This window comes from Microtus oregoni, unplaced genomic scaffold (genome assembly GCF_018167655.1).
Source record: "Microtus oregoni isolate MIOR12 unplaced genomic scaffold, Mior012 000040F_ref0000088, whole genome shotgun sequence".
Lineage (NCBI taxonomy): Eukaryota > Metazoa > Chordata > Mammalia > Rodentia > Cricetidae > Microtus > Microtus oregoni.
The window spans coordinates 6,119,235-6,132,996 of record NW_024543207.1 but is presented as its reverse complement, the minus strand read 5'-3'; the positions used below and the strand labels follow the sequence as shown (position 1 = coordinate 6,132,996).

The 13,762-nt window shown below is 37.3% G+C and overlaps 1 pseudogene; it reads right to left on the bottom strand.

Moving 5' to 3' along the window:
• Positions 1–1,038: 1,038 nt before the first annotated feature.
• LOC121433612 lies at positions 1,039–2,173 on the bottom strand (annotated as a pseudogene).
• Positions 2,174–13,762: the final 11,589 nt, after the last annotated feature.

Below are 13,762 nucleotides of genomic sequence, written 5' to 3'. Positions count from 1 at the left end.
GGGTTGTTTGTTTTTATCTAGATAGGGTTTTCTCTGCATTGTGCTGGATGTCCCGAAACTTGCTTTCTTGACCAGAGTGGCCTTGAAATCACAGAGAACCTCTTTTGCCTCTCAAGTGCTGTAACTAAAGGCCTGCACCTCCACTGCCTGGCAACTTTTATATTTTTAATGATCAAGAAAATTTGTATTACAAGTTTGGTGAGATAATTCAGCTGGTAAGTATACTTGCCTCCATGCTGAAAGACTTAAGCTCAATTCTCTATTTCACATGGTGGAAAGACACAGCGACTCTAGAGAGTTGTCCTCTGATTTCCTCTATGGCTAGCACGTAGAAACAGACACGCAGGCACAGAAATACATGTTAAATGCATGTAAAATTGTTATAATCCCAACTTTTTTCATATATTTTTATTTACAAGTTCTCTTTTGTTTCACACCTAATTATTAAATGATGCCTGATTTCTTCTTTCTTTTTCCTCATCTGTATTTACCTTTTAAACAGAATATGATTAGGCACTATATTTCCATTCATGAGCCTTGCTGAGTAACAAGACCTAGGAAAGCTCAGGATTTTGTTCTCAGTACTTTGGAAAACAAATCACATGGGGAATTCCTCCGCTGTTTCATTTTGTATACTTACTTCTAAGACTAGCACCTGCAGAATTAAGTATAATGAATGAAAAATTTTAAGATACAACTCAAGCCATATTAATTTTTTTCTTTTAAGAATGAAGCTATATCTCTGAAAATTCCAAGTAACAAATTGTTTGGTCTAATAAGGAATCCAGCTCAACAGCCAAACACTTCAGACCACAAAGTTAATAGGTTACATTACCTCTTACAACAAATGTTCTTCCAACCTATTGAATCAAACCTTTAGTATCACGGTATCACACAAGTAGAAAAAAAAATTTATCTTCCCCTTAATTTTCATGCTACATGGATGTTTTAAATGTTAGCCAAAATAAACAAAAATTCTTGGAAATATATTATCAGAACAAATAAAAGCAAGCAGCAGACAGATAGTTGTGGTGCAGCTTACTCTACTTCTTCCATGTGTGATGTGTCATCATCTCCTTCCAGGAGTGACATTTCAGTTACAGCAGCACTAGTATCATCCACAGTAGAATCATTTTATTCAGTACCTAGACCAAGCTTAATAATCCTGTACATCCTGTTAGTATGTGTCTGAGGATCTTCCAGACTGAAGTCAGAAGACAGGAGTACAGTTTCGTACAGAAAGGTAACCAGATTCTTTACAGATTTAGCATTCTTCTCGGTCTCTACTTTTTGCCATAGGATTTAAATAATAGATTGATCAGGTTTGTCTCCAGGTGCTGTCATGTAATCAATCATTGAGTTGTCTTTGAGGGCTTGCGCTTGCATGATTCTCTCTATGTTTGCTGTTCATCCATATGTGATTGTGACAATACAGGATGAGATGCCACCAATGAGTTTGATACAACCACCTTCTCAACCTTTTTCTCGAAAATATCATAACTTTGCAGAAGTTTTCAAATTTTTAGTTTTTGTTTTCCCGTTTCTTTTTCTCCTCTTCATTTTCTGGAAGCTCTAGCCCTTCTTTGGTAACCGATACCAAGGTCTTGCCTCCAAATTCTTTTTGCTTTCGCACACAGTATTCATCTATGGTCCTAATCATATGGATTACTTCTAAATTATGCTTTCTGAGACATTCCACAAAGGCCAAATTAACAACTTGGTCCTTGGTCTCACCTGTAATAAAGAAGATGTGTTTCTGGTTTCCCTTCATTCTGCAGCAATAATTCTTGAGAGAAACACCCTCATCACCAGAAGCAGATGTGTAGTATTGCAACAGCTCTGAAAGTTTCTATAATTTTTGATAGTCTTCTTGAATGCCAAGCTTTATATCTTTTACATTTTTAATTGCTCATAAAACTTTTTGTAGTTCTCTTTATCTTCTACCAGTTCTAAGCATCTCTTGACTGAATTCTTTCTGATACATTTCAAAAATTTGCTTTGTTTCAACATTTCACAGGAGGTATTTAGAGGAGGATTTTCAGAATCCACCACTCCTCTAATGTCATTCAGAAACTCAGAGATTAACTCCTCAAGTTATCCATGATGAAAACTCTGCACACAAACAACTTGATGTTGTCTTTTCCTTTCTGTTTTCAAACAAATCAATAAACATCTTGGGACAAAAACGAGGATGCCTGAAAATTTTAAGCACTCCTATGAAAGAATGTCCAAGGGTTCAGTGGAGTTCTGACACCTCCGAAACTTAATTTCAAATACCATGGTTAAAGCTTAGTTATATAAAATTGCCTATATATTAGTGTCAAATGCAGATAAATGTGTTCTTTGTCCTTACATCAGCACAACAGAATATAAATTTCAAAGCTCCCCTAATAACCTTAATATTTCACATTTAATTAGATGATCTCACCTAACTTAACAAAATATTGAATAAATGGATATCAGATGAAGCCAATCAAAACACGTGTACATAAGAAGATAGGCGCCATGTTCCTTTCTCATAGAAGAACTCCTTCCTACCGTCTAAGATTCACAGCCATGGAACTTTGGAAATAGCATTTTCGAGTTTCTGCAGAATACAACTTTAAGCCTTGTTTTAATGCCTATAGAGATTATGTGCAGATTTAAAAATCCCTGCCTTCTAGCTATTTTTTTTCATTTGTTAGCCATCCCATGCAGATATTATGCACAAATTCTCACTCTGAAACAAGATATTAGCCTAAGTGTACATTTTGAAATGGCTCATAGTGAACAGCCATAGACACTTTTACCATGTAGGGATTGTGAAGGTTATAGAAACTGTCATGAGTTAGGATTACACATTTTTGATTATAATAATTGTGTGATTAATTTGATAATATTTCTGATAGAAGTTTTTCTGATTACATACATGATAAATCTTAAAGACAATGCCAAAGAAAAAAATTATTATTTTCTTTTTTGGTTACATTGTACTTATATTTATCTAAAAGGGATTGTATTTTTTCTGAATTATTTGTGAAGCCAAATTTATTTTACAGATTAAAGATCTTTATCTGAAAGATAAAGAAAAAACACAGTGAAGGATGCTGACTTGGAGAATTGCCCCTTCCTTTCACTATTTTTCTTTCTCTGTTTCTCAGAGTAGAAAGTCTAGTTTCTTTGTGGAGCCTTTGATCAAAAAGGATTTATCCTGTGGAAACAATTGCTAGAACCAAATAACACATCCACTCCACCATTCTAAATAGATTGAAATTGATTTTCAAGTTTCCAGAATGAACTCAAAAGTGAAGAGAAAATAGAGAAAAAAAACCCACATTCAAAGCATACCCCAAAATGTTTTTTTAAATTCATAATTTCTGAATCCAGGTGAGTTGAATTTATTTTTAAATTATTTGAAACTATTTAAGCATAAAAATGGTTAAATAAATATTTGGTATCAAAATGTGCTATATAAATAATTATGTCTTTTCATGCCCTAACCCCTTCTTAAAAGCAATGGAGGATCAATGCATCCTCTTCTACTTAATATCCCTGAAAAGAGAAAGTTCTGGAAGTATACCAATATGGCTGAAATGCACAAAACTCAAATCCAAATGGATTAAAGACCTCAATATCAGTCCGAACACACTGAACCTGATAGAAGAGAAAGTGGGAAGTACTCTACAGCACATGGGCACAGGAGACCACTTCCTATGTATAACCCCAGCAGCACAGACACTAAGGGCATCATTGAATAAATGGGACTCCCTGAGGCTGAGAAGCTTCTGTAAAGCAAAGGACACTGTCACTAAGACAAAAAGACAACCCACTGACTGGGAGAAGATCTTCACCAACCCTGCTACTGACAAAGGTTTGATCTCCAAAATATATAAAGAACTCAAGAAACTAGACCTTAAAAGGCTAATCAACCCAATTATAAAGTGGGGCACTGATCTGAACAGAGAATTCTCAACAGAAGAACTTCAAATGGCCAAAAGACACTTAAGGTCATGCTCAACTTCCTTAGCGATCAGGGAAATGCAAATCAAGACAACTTTAAGATACCACCTTACACCTGTCAGAATGGCGAAAATAAAAAACACCAATGATAGCCTTTGCTGGAGAGGTTGTGGAGAAAGGGGTACACTCACCCATTGCTGGTGGGAATGCAAACTTGTGCAACCACTCTGGAAAGCAGTGTTTCGGTTTCTCAGGAAATTCGGGATCAACCTACCCCTGGATCCAGCAATACCACTCTTGGGAATATACCCAAGAGAGGCCCTATCATACAACAAAAGTATATGCTCAACTATGTTCATGGCAGCATTGTTTGTAATAGCCAGAACCTGGAAACAACCTAGATGCCCTTCAACGGAAGAATGGATGAAGAAAGTATGGAATATATACATATTAGAGTATTACTCAGCAGTAAAAAACAAGGACTTCTTGAATTTTGCATACAAATGGATGGAAATAGAAAACACTATCCTGAGTGAGGTAAGCCAGACCCAAAAAGAGGAACATGGGATGTACTCACTCATATTTGGTTTCTAGCCATAAATAAAGGACATTGAGCTTATAATTCATGTTCCTAGAGAAGCTAAATAAGAAGGTGAATCCAAAGACAAACACATAGGCATCCTCAGGAATATTAACCTTCATCAGGCGATGAAAGGAGACAGAGACAGAGACCCACACGGGAGCACCGGACAGAAATCTCAAGGTCCAAATCAGGAGCAGAAGGAGACGGAGCACGAGCAAGGAACTCAGGACCACGAGGGGTGCACCCACACACTAAGACAATGGGGATGTTCTATTGGGATCTCACCAAGGCCAGCTGGCCTAGGCCTGAAAAAGCATGGGATAAATCCGGACTAGCTGAACATAGCGGACAATGAGGAATACTGAGAATTCAAGAACAATTGCAGTGGGTTTTTGATCCTACTGCACGTACTGGCTTTGTGGGAGCCTAGGCAGTTTGGATGCTCACCTTACGAGACCTGGATAGAGGTGGGCAGTCCTTGGGCTTCCCACAGGTCAGGGAACCCTGATTGCTCTTCGAGCAGATGAGGGAGGGGGAATTGATCGGGGGTGGGGGAGGGAAATGGGAAGCGGTTGTGGGGACGAGGCAGAAATCCTTAATAAATAAATAAATTTAAAAAAAAAAAAAAATATGGCTGAAAATCCTTAGTCCCATGTTTCTGTTTCAATGACTTCATACCTCCCCTGCTCTCACATATAATATGTGTATTATGGTCCTAATTTTCTTGATATAAATAATTCTCTTACAAGTTTGCTGCCAACATATTTGGTCAAGAATCTAGAAGTCTCTGAAATCACTATTTCATACATGTAAAATTTTAATTATTTCTCAATATAGAGTTCACTTGTACAAGTACTACTTTGAGAAGGGTTCTCCGTGCTCCTCAAGATTTTAAGAGTATCTATCATCCTTCCTATTTCAGTTTCTTCTTCTTTTAAACTGCCTACCTATCAACGGGTGTGTTTAGATTTATGTGTCACATTTAATGGTCAAGTTTTGGGTTCTGGCATCCTAAACAGTAGAATAAAGAAATATTGAAACCTCTGAGACTTCATTGTGTTTCAAGATCAATTGACTTTTACCTTCCAAAGGGATTAAGGCATTAGTCTATCTCTGTCTCTCCCACTCACTCTCTTTCTCATGTGTATGTTTGCATGTGTGTGTGCACACTCACACATGCATGCATATGTGTAATCATGAAAGGGTTTGCAAAGGATTGTCATAAAATCCAGATTTCAGCCCCTGAGTTTCTTTTTGAATTTCTAATTAAGATATGATCTGTCTTCTTCACACTCTTCATTCCCCCACCCCTGGAGTTGTCATCAGATACTCTGCTGCTCTGTATGTACTGTCATCTCAAATCTTAAACTAAATAAACTTTCTTATCACTAAATTGAGCAGTCATAGGTAATTTTTTAAATAGGGATGAAAAGTGAACCAATACATCTATCCTAGCTTATTTAGTTTTCATTTTATCTATTCTCAATAAGTACCACATACATAGATAGTCATTTTTCCTTCAACAACTTCTAGTTGCCTTTTCTGCACTACCACTCATTACTCTTCAATTTTCATTATTTGGCAAGTACTCTACCAAAGAGTTGGCTATGTAAATCCCTTATTTAAATATCCTTCCTAATCTTAGGAAAATATGTGCATTTGTTTTGATTGGTATTAGCACATTTTTGTCAGTGTCTGATATAAGAATCTATCTATCTGGTACATTTTGTCTTCTGCTTTCTACTCACTGTTCATTTGTTATACATGCCCGAATAATGAGGGGATACTTTCTGATTCCAGGAAATCATAGGCAGTTTTTTTAGGTCTTCAAACTCCATTAACAGGCTGGATAAGAAATGGCATTGTAGTTTAGTGGAAGATGTCACAAATGCTATTTTGAAACATACAAGACCCCCCCTCTCCAGACACATTTCTTCTGTAATCACTGCATTGATGACTCACTTTGAGAGTGTGGACATTAAACCTTAAACAAAATATGTGGAACTATGTTTAGAATAGTTGTGTCTTGTTCACATTCTCTTTTACAAAACTCATGATATATCATATAAGTTGAAACTACACAGCAAGTTAAGGAGCTAGCAGATGAAACAGGTAAATAAAATAATTAAGAACAAATGGCTTACTAAGTAATGTATTTAAAAAAGTCAGAACAAGAAATTAAAACTCTTCCTGAGAGGAATAGGTAAGACACATAATTTTCTTGAATTTGGGACATGGTCTATCATAGGATTTGATAAATAGAACCAAAGTTTCATCCATGAAAAAGTTATTTTATTCATTGAGATTTAAAACTTTTGGTTTTTATTTGGCTTAGCCACAATACATTAAAATTATTTTTTATGAATAAATTCATAAGTGAAAAAATGAGGTGGTGATTTCAATTATGTATGAGTTTATAGATTTCCTGTTATTTGAAGATGAAATAATACCAGAAGAGAAAACAAAATTAATAAATTAACTCTAGGCACTTTTTATAAATGAGGCAGTTGACTTGCTGGAAATGCATACTGATTTTAAGATGTTTCTATTTAGAAGTACTTGGTAATATGATCTTCAGCAATGATGTGCAATTTAGCTAACATTTTGTTTAGAATACTGATAGTTTCTCTAGATATTTTAAATTTTTTTTAATCTTCTTTTTAAAGAATGACTAAGGTAATAAATAGTCAAATCTTTTTGTTGTGTTGACAACATATTAGTTGATTAAAGACTGAAATCCAGGCCATTTTATAGGTGTGTTCTCAAATAAATATAATCACAGCATGGTAGTTTATATGTAAGAAGTGGCACTATTAGAAGTGTGGCTTTTTATAGTAGGTGTGGTCTTGTTCGAGAATGTGTGCTACTGTGGAAATGGCCTTTGAGGTCTCATATATGCTCAAGCCATGCTTCATGTCTTAGTCTACTTCCTGTTCTTTGCAAGTCAAGATGTAAGAATTTCAGCTCCTTCTATAATTCCATGTCTGCTTGCAAGTCATCCTGTCCTATCATATGTTAATGGACTAAAACCTCTGAATTGTAAGCAAGCCCCAATTAAATATTTTTCTTTAAAAGGGAGGCAATTTTAATGGTCTGTCCTGTCTCTTTAAGAGACAAGCCATGCCCACTCCCTCCCCATCTGCTGAGGCAGGCTGATCTTCAGCTTCCAGCCTGAATCTCTCTCTTTTCAGTTTCCTCTCAGAGAGGCAGCTTCTGTCTTTCGTTCTCTACTCTCCCTCTCTATCTCTTTCTCTCTCTCCTCTCTCTCCCCCTGCTCTTTTCCTTCTCCCCCTTCCTTTCCATAACCCACCTAATAAATATCCACTATACATCATATGCCTATCCATGTCTCTGTTTCTTGCCCGCTGCATATCTCCCTGTCCTGGACCAGCCACCACTCGGGGACCTGCAGCCTGGCTGCTCTCAGGGCTTGCTGTCTGCCACCACATGGCCTGTGCCACCGCTTGGGTACCTGCAGGGTTTCTGCTGCCTGCCACTACTAGGGATCCTGCAATTATCATTAATCCATTACAGCCATGACCACGGTGTCTATTATAATTTACAAAAAGAGAGTTACCTGAAACTGGTCCCATGAGGGACAGAGGCTGGTCACCCGAGCCCTCAAAGGTCCCATTGTGGGTGGCCTGAGGCCACATGGGAGACATACTGGTTGATATGCCATGCAGACATAGTTGGAGTATAGAGTTTATTTAGTGGGTTATGGAGGGGGAAGGGAAAGGGAAAAAAGGAGCAAGGGGAGTGGGGGGAAGAATGGAGAGAGGCAGAAGCTATCTCTACAGAGAAAAGACAGACAGAGAGAGAGAGAGAGAGAGAGAGAGAGAGAGAGAGAGAGAGAGAGGAGGCTGGAAAGGAGATGGTGGAGATCCACTTGCTTCAGCAGAAGTGGGGGGAGGTTTGGAGTGGGCAGGGCTTGTCTCTTAAAGGACAGGGTATCCAGTTGACAGACCAGGCCAGCATTCCAATTAATTCTTTTTTAATATTAAAAAGGCAAGAAGTTAGGTATTGCATGTTGAAGTAATTGAGACAGTAGATTCTCCATCCTGCTTCCTGCTTATTTGTGGATATCAAAGTCTTTCTTGGGGGACCTGAGATAGCTGGGTGTTGGTCACACCCTGAGGTGGCTGGTCACTTTACTTCTATCCAGGATTTGTGGTGTGGAACTGTCCAGTGTCTCTTGGACCTGGCAAGGTGTTGGCAGAGCAGACAACAAAGCTAAGTTTAGGAAGAAAAAAAATTTAGGATCAGGAAATTTAGAGAGGTGTAGCTGACCTGTTTAAGGTGGATCCTTTAATTTGGCTCCATGTAGCACACAAGAATTTTTGAGTTTGTGAAAACATAACTTTTAGACACATATACTGTATAAACAACACCATATTTATTTCAAAATGACTTACAAATGTTTTTGCACAATGAAAAGTGTCTTTAAGACTATGAAAAGCATAATGAAAGAGAAATTTGATGACTTGTAATTGTCCTCACACCTTTATAGCTTGCAGGTACACATTTTAATGACTTTCATTTGTATATCTTAAGACTATGAAAAGCAGTGTAAGAGAGAAATTTGATAGTTTGGACTTGTCCACTCACCTTTATAACTTGCATGTACACATATTAATAACTTCCATGTACATACATTAGTAACTTCAATTTGTATATCTTAAAACAAATTCTTTAGAACATATTAAGAAGTTATACTGGAATTCGGTGAGGTTATCCTTTTAAATTGAAAAAACCTCTCAGCTTTCAAACTGCTTCATAGATCTTTGAGAAGAATAAAATTTTACTTGAGGAGTTATTGATTCAAAAAACAAGAGAGAGCTTACTTGTTTGTCTTCCTAAATCCTCTCCTCAGGGTCTTGAATGGCTATTGAAGGTTGTATTTGCCTTTTGTAGTTTAGCACAGGGCTTGTCAGGTTTTGGAAGATCCTTTGAGTTAGGAAATCTCTAGGAAGACAAACCTACCTTGGCCTGAGCAACTAGGCAGTTGATTCTATTAGTTTGTCCACATATGGAGGTCTTCAGTTTAGATGAAAGGCAGTTCTGCCCAGTGGTTAACACTTTTACTTGATCAAGTGAAATGTGAATGGACCATGTTCGGTGCCCATCTGTCTTCTGTCTTCTTTGGAGGAAATAGAGTGGTTCTGCTAGGAGCCAACCTGTCTCTCTGTTATGAAAAGTCTTTTAATAATTAAACATTTAAATACAATATTCCCCAGATCTCTGAGCAGTGGAGGGCTGTTTATCAGGTATAGATGAGTTATAGCTACAGTTTAGAATCTGCCTGGAGACCTGAGTCCAAACTTGACAGTATTGGGTTTTAACTTAACAGGTGACATTTATATTTGTAAAAGACAAAGAAGAAAAAAAAGCTTTTTGCAATAGAAGCTTAATGGTAGAACTGATAATAGTGGAAAACAACTTAATATTTTAAAGCAGGGTTGAATTATATATACAGTATTTTGGTAAGAGACTTAAATGTAACAGGTCATGTATATGGCTAGGGTCGGTACCTCATGTGGAAAACTTGTTGTCAGTACTTTTTGTCTAGAGGTGAAACTTAACTAGTCTCTGGCTAAGTTTGTTAAGGTCAAAGGGCCAATCTTCACAAGGTTTCTAATTTTTACAGATATAGTTGGAAAATTCCATAGTCAAGGACATTGATAATATACATATCAGATTCACAAGAGTGCAGATAGAACCTGGCAAATCTGTATTCTGGAACAGGTGATGCCAACCAGGAAAGAGCCAGCATTCAAGGGGAAGTACCTGACATTCCCATCGATTAAATAAAGTTACAAAACATCCCCAAATCCTGGATTTTCCCACTCTCCTTATATAATCTCTTTTGTGATAACCAGCTTTGGGGACAAGCAGATTTGTTTGTTAGCAAACGTAGGACATGCTGCCTTCCTGGTCAGTGCCTGGTCTTCTATAGAAATTTCTATGTAATCTGTTAGCTGATAGTTTTGTGGGATTGAATCTATGTGAATTTGGCTGCTAGAGCAAAAAGTAAGTGTGAGGCTCTAAGGAGTCAAGGTTGGGGGAATGGAGCAAGGTCACTCCTTCAACTATGTAAAAGTCACACTGCTGAGGTGTTTTCGGAATGAATTCGATTTTGTAGGGAAGAATCATGGCTTCACAAGGTTTCCACAGCTATGACAGCAACTTTTCCAAAAGACAAGTATTCCCACAACTCTGCAAAATATGATGCCCATAATTTGTACACTTCTGGGCCTGCCTTTATGATTCTGTCAGCTGTCCATTTGCTCTATAGTCTTGTCTCATTCTCTCTCTTATAACAGTCATGATTGCCCACAGATCTTCATCTATCCTTGTGTGAGTCTTTTCCCAAGCATGTTTGCATGTCAACTAGTGTTGTCAATGTTTGAGTATTGTTTAGAGAACCATATTGATTAGTATTGTGGATTCAGTTTTCTTTATTTTTTGCTTTTGTTTTTGATTTGTTTGAGACAGGGTTTCTTGGTGTAACAGTACTGGCTGTCATGACTGCTGCTTTGTAGATCAAACTGGTCTAGAACTCACAGAAATGCACCTTCCTTTGCCTCCTCTCTGTGGCAATTAAAGTTGTGCACCACTGCATCCCATCAGGTGCAGACTTCCTGCAATATAAAGAAGACACTATCTCACAGTTGCCTCTGGCTCTTATAATCTTTCAGACCTGTCTTCTGAGCCTTAAGTTTAGAAGTTGTGTTGAAAATGTATCAATTGTTTTTAGGTACCCCAGACTGAACTGTTTTCTGTGTTCATTCCAAAGCTAGTTGATTAGAGTTTACAAGTATTGATTGTCTGCTTGATAAAGACAAAAAGGGAACAGTTCAAAATTTACCAAGACAAGGACATTATAACTGTTCAAGGAGATGGAAAAGCTGCTTGGCCTGTTTGGTTAACTAAGAGTATACACGTTTTACCTGGTGGTAGTAGCACAAGATTTAATCCTAGCACTTGGGAGGCAGAGGCAGGTGAATCTATGTGAGTTTGAAGCCAGCCTGGTCTATAAGAGCCAATTCTAGGACAGGCTTCAAAAAACCAAAAAAAAAAAAAAAGTATTCATGTTTCAAAATATTCTATTTTACTCTGCAAATATATATAACTATCACATTTATTAAAGTTATAAGTGTTAGTATATTAAAAATAGAATAAGTAAAATAAAATAAGCATTTAAACTGGTGAATATGGCACTAGTAATATTTATTTGCTTAGAAATTATCTAATAAAAGACTATAATATCACAATAATAAAGTAATATTAAACAGCAATAAGAGTTTGCTACTGATACTACAATTCAATCTGTGACTGAGTTTTCCAAGGTAATGGTTCTTAAACTACCACTTCATTGGCTCCTTGTAATATCATCAGAAGCTGTGTTTTCTTACCTCATGATAACAAAAGCCCAGACATTTGAGATGTGAACTGTCAACTGAGATCCCACTTTATGTGAATGTCTGTGAGGCTTTGGCTATTCATTTGCCATTGAAATTCAAGTCACATCATGGGATAATACCCTGTTTTGACTTCTAACTTCTCCACTCCCATCCCAGAAATGCTTAGTTGAAGTTGTAGAAGGAGCTGTGAACCCTGGTCATGAGCTAACACACGTGAATGTAGTAATAAGAGCAGCGGGGGGGCTGCGTCCCTGGCACCCCAGCCGCCTGGCTAGCTTATGCCCCAAAATAATTACACAGACACTGTATTCTTTTAAGCACTGCTTGGCCCTTTAGCTCTAGCACTTACAGGCTAATTCTCACATCCCGATCAACCCATCTCTAATAATCTGTGAGAACCGGTCTTACCAGGAAGATTCTAGCCTAGTCCATCCTGGTTCGGAGCTTCATCCCGGGAGCGGGGCATGGCGTCTCTCTCAGGCTTCTGTTCCCGACAGGAGAGCTGTGAGTCTCTCAGCTCACTTCCTCTTCCTCCCAGTATCCTGTTCTGTTTACTCCACCCACAGGGCCAAGCAGTTTCTTTATTGGCCAATGACCTTCCTCCATCATTTCCCCTTTTCCGGTTTAAACAAAAAAAAAAAAAAGGCTTTAACTTTAACATAGCAAAATTACATATAACAAAACAGTTATCAAGTAAAAGTTACAATAATCTTTATCATAACTAAGGAAAACTATAACTATAACTAACTATTCTTAACTCCATCAAAGACTCCAGAAAGATATAATATTACCTAATTAAACAAGAACTAAGAAACTTCAAACTCTAGAAATGACAAAGACATCTAGCTGCCTGGACAGTCACCCAAAGTTCTTTTGTACCGTTGGGGCATCCATCTTCAGCCTTCAGGCCCATGGTATCCAGTAGACATTTCCATAAAGCAGGAAAATTCAAAGTCAGTTCAGTCACTATCTGTTGTGTCCTGCAGAATGTCTTGCAGACTCTTTCAAAATGAATCAGGAACCCCGAAAGATCATCTCACCTTAGGCAAGTTCAGTAGTCCTCTCTCTGTGGGTTCTTTGTGTCCAGTTTATGCAATAGTCCAGGCAAAAGCAGTTTCTTGCCCAAATGGCTATCAAACTCCATAACGAGCCTCTTTGATGCCCATCTTCCTCTTGAAGTAGATTGGTGCTGCCAGGAGCAGAGTGTCTCATTGTCATGAAACGTCCTAAGTTATTAAAATATTTTAAATGCCATATTCTGCAGCCTTTGAGAGATATGAAGAATGCCTATCTGAAATATATCTCTATATGTCTAGAAAATCTAACTAACATGACTACAAGCTTTACTATTATTGATGATTATCCATTAACAACCTATATTTCTTAATTATACAGTACATATTTAAATGAACTACACAATCACAATACCTTAATCAAAATCAGAAACACATATATATATATATATATATATATATATATATATATATATATATAACAAAATTGACCTTAAATCTCTATCAATAAAGCAAAATCTATACTAATGTAAATTATTCATATCTATATCATATCCCCCTTTAAATGTAAAAGGACATTTATAAACATTTTTTGGGAATATGGGCACAGTTATTTCTCTCCAAACCTCTTCCTGCTGAATGGGGGCGTCGTTAATTAGGTCTTTCATGGTATAACCTGTGTGCTAGTTTCATCTCAGTTGGCAGTTGAGCGAAGGAATTTTTTGAAGGCGTTCACACCAACCCTTCAGGAGGGCGTGGTCCATCATACCAAATCAGAATAGAAGAAATGAACAGCGTCTCAT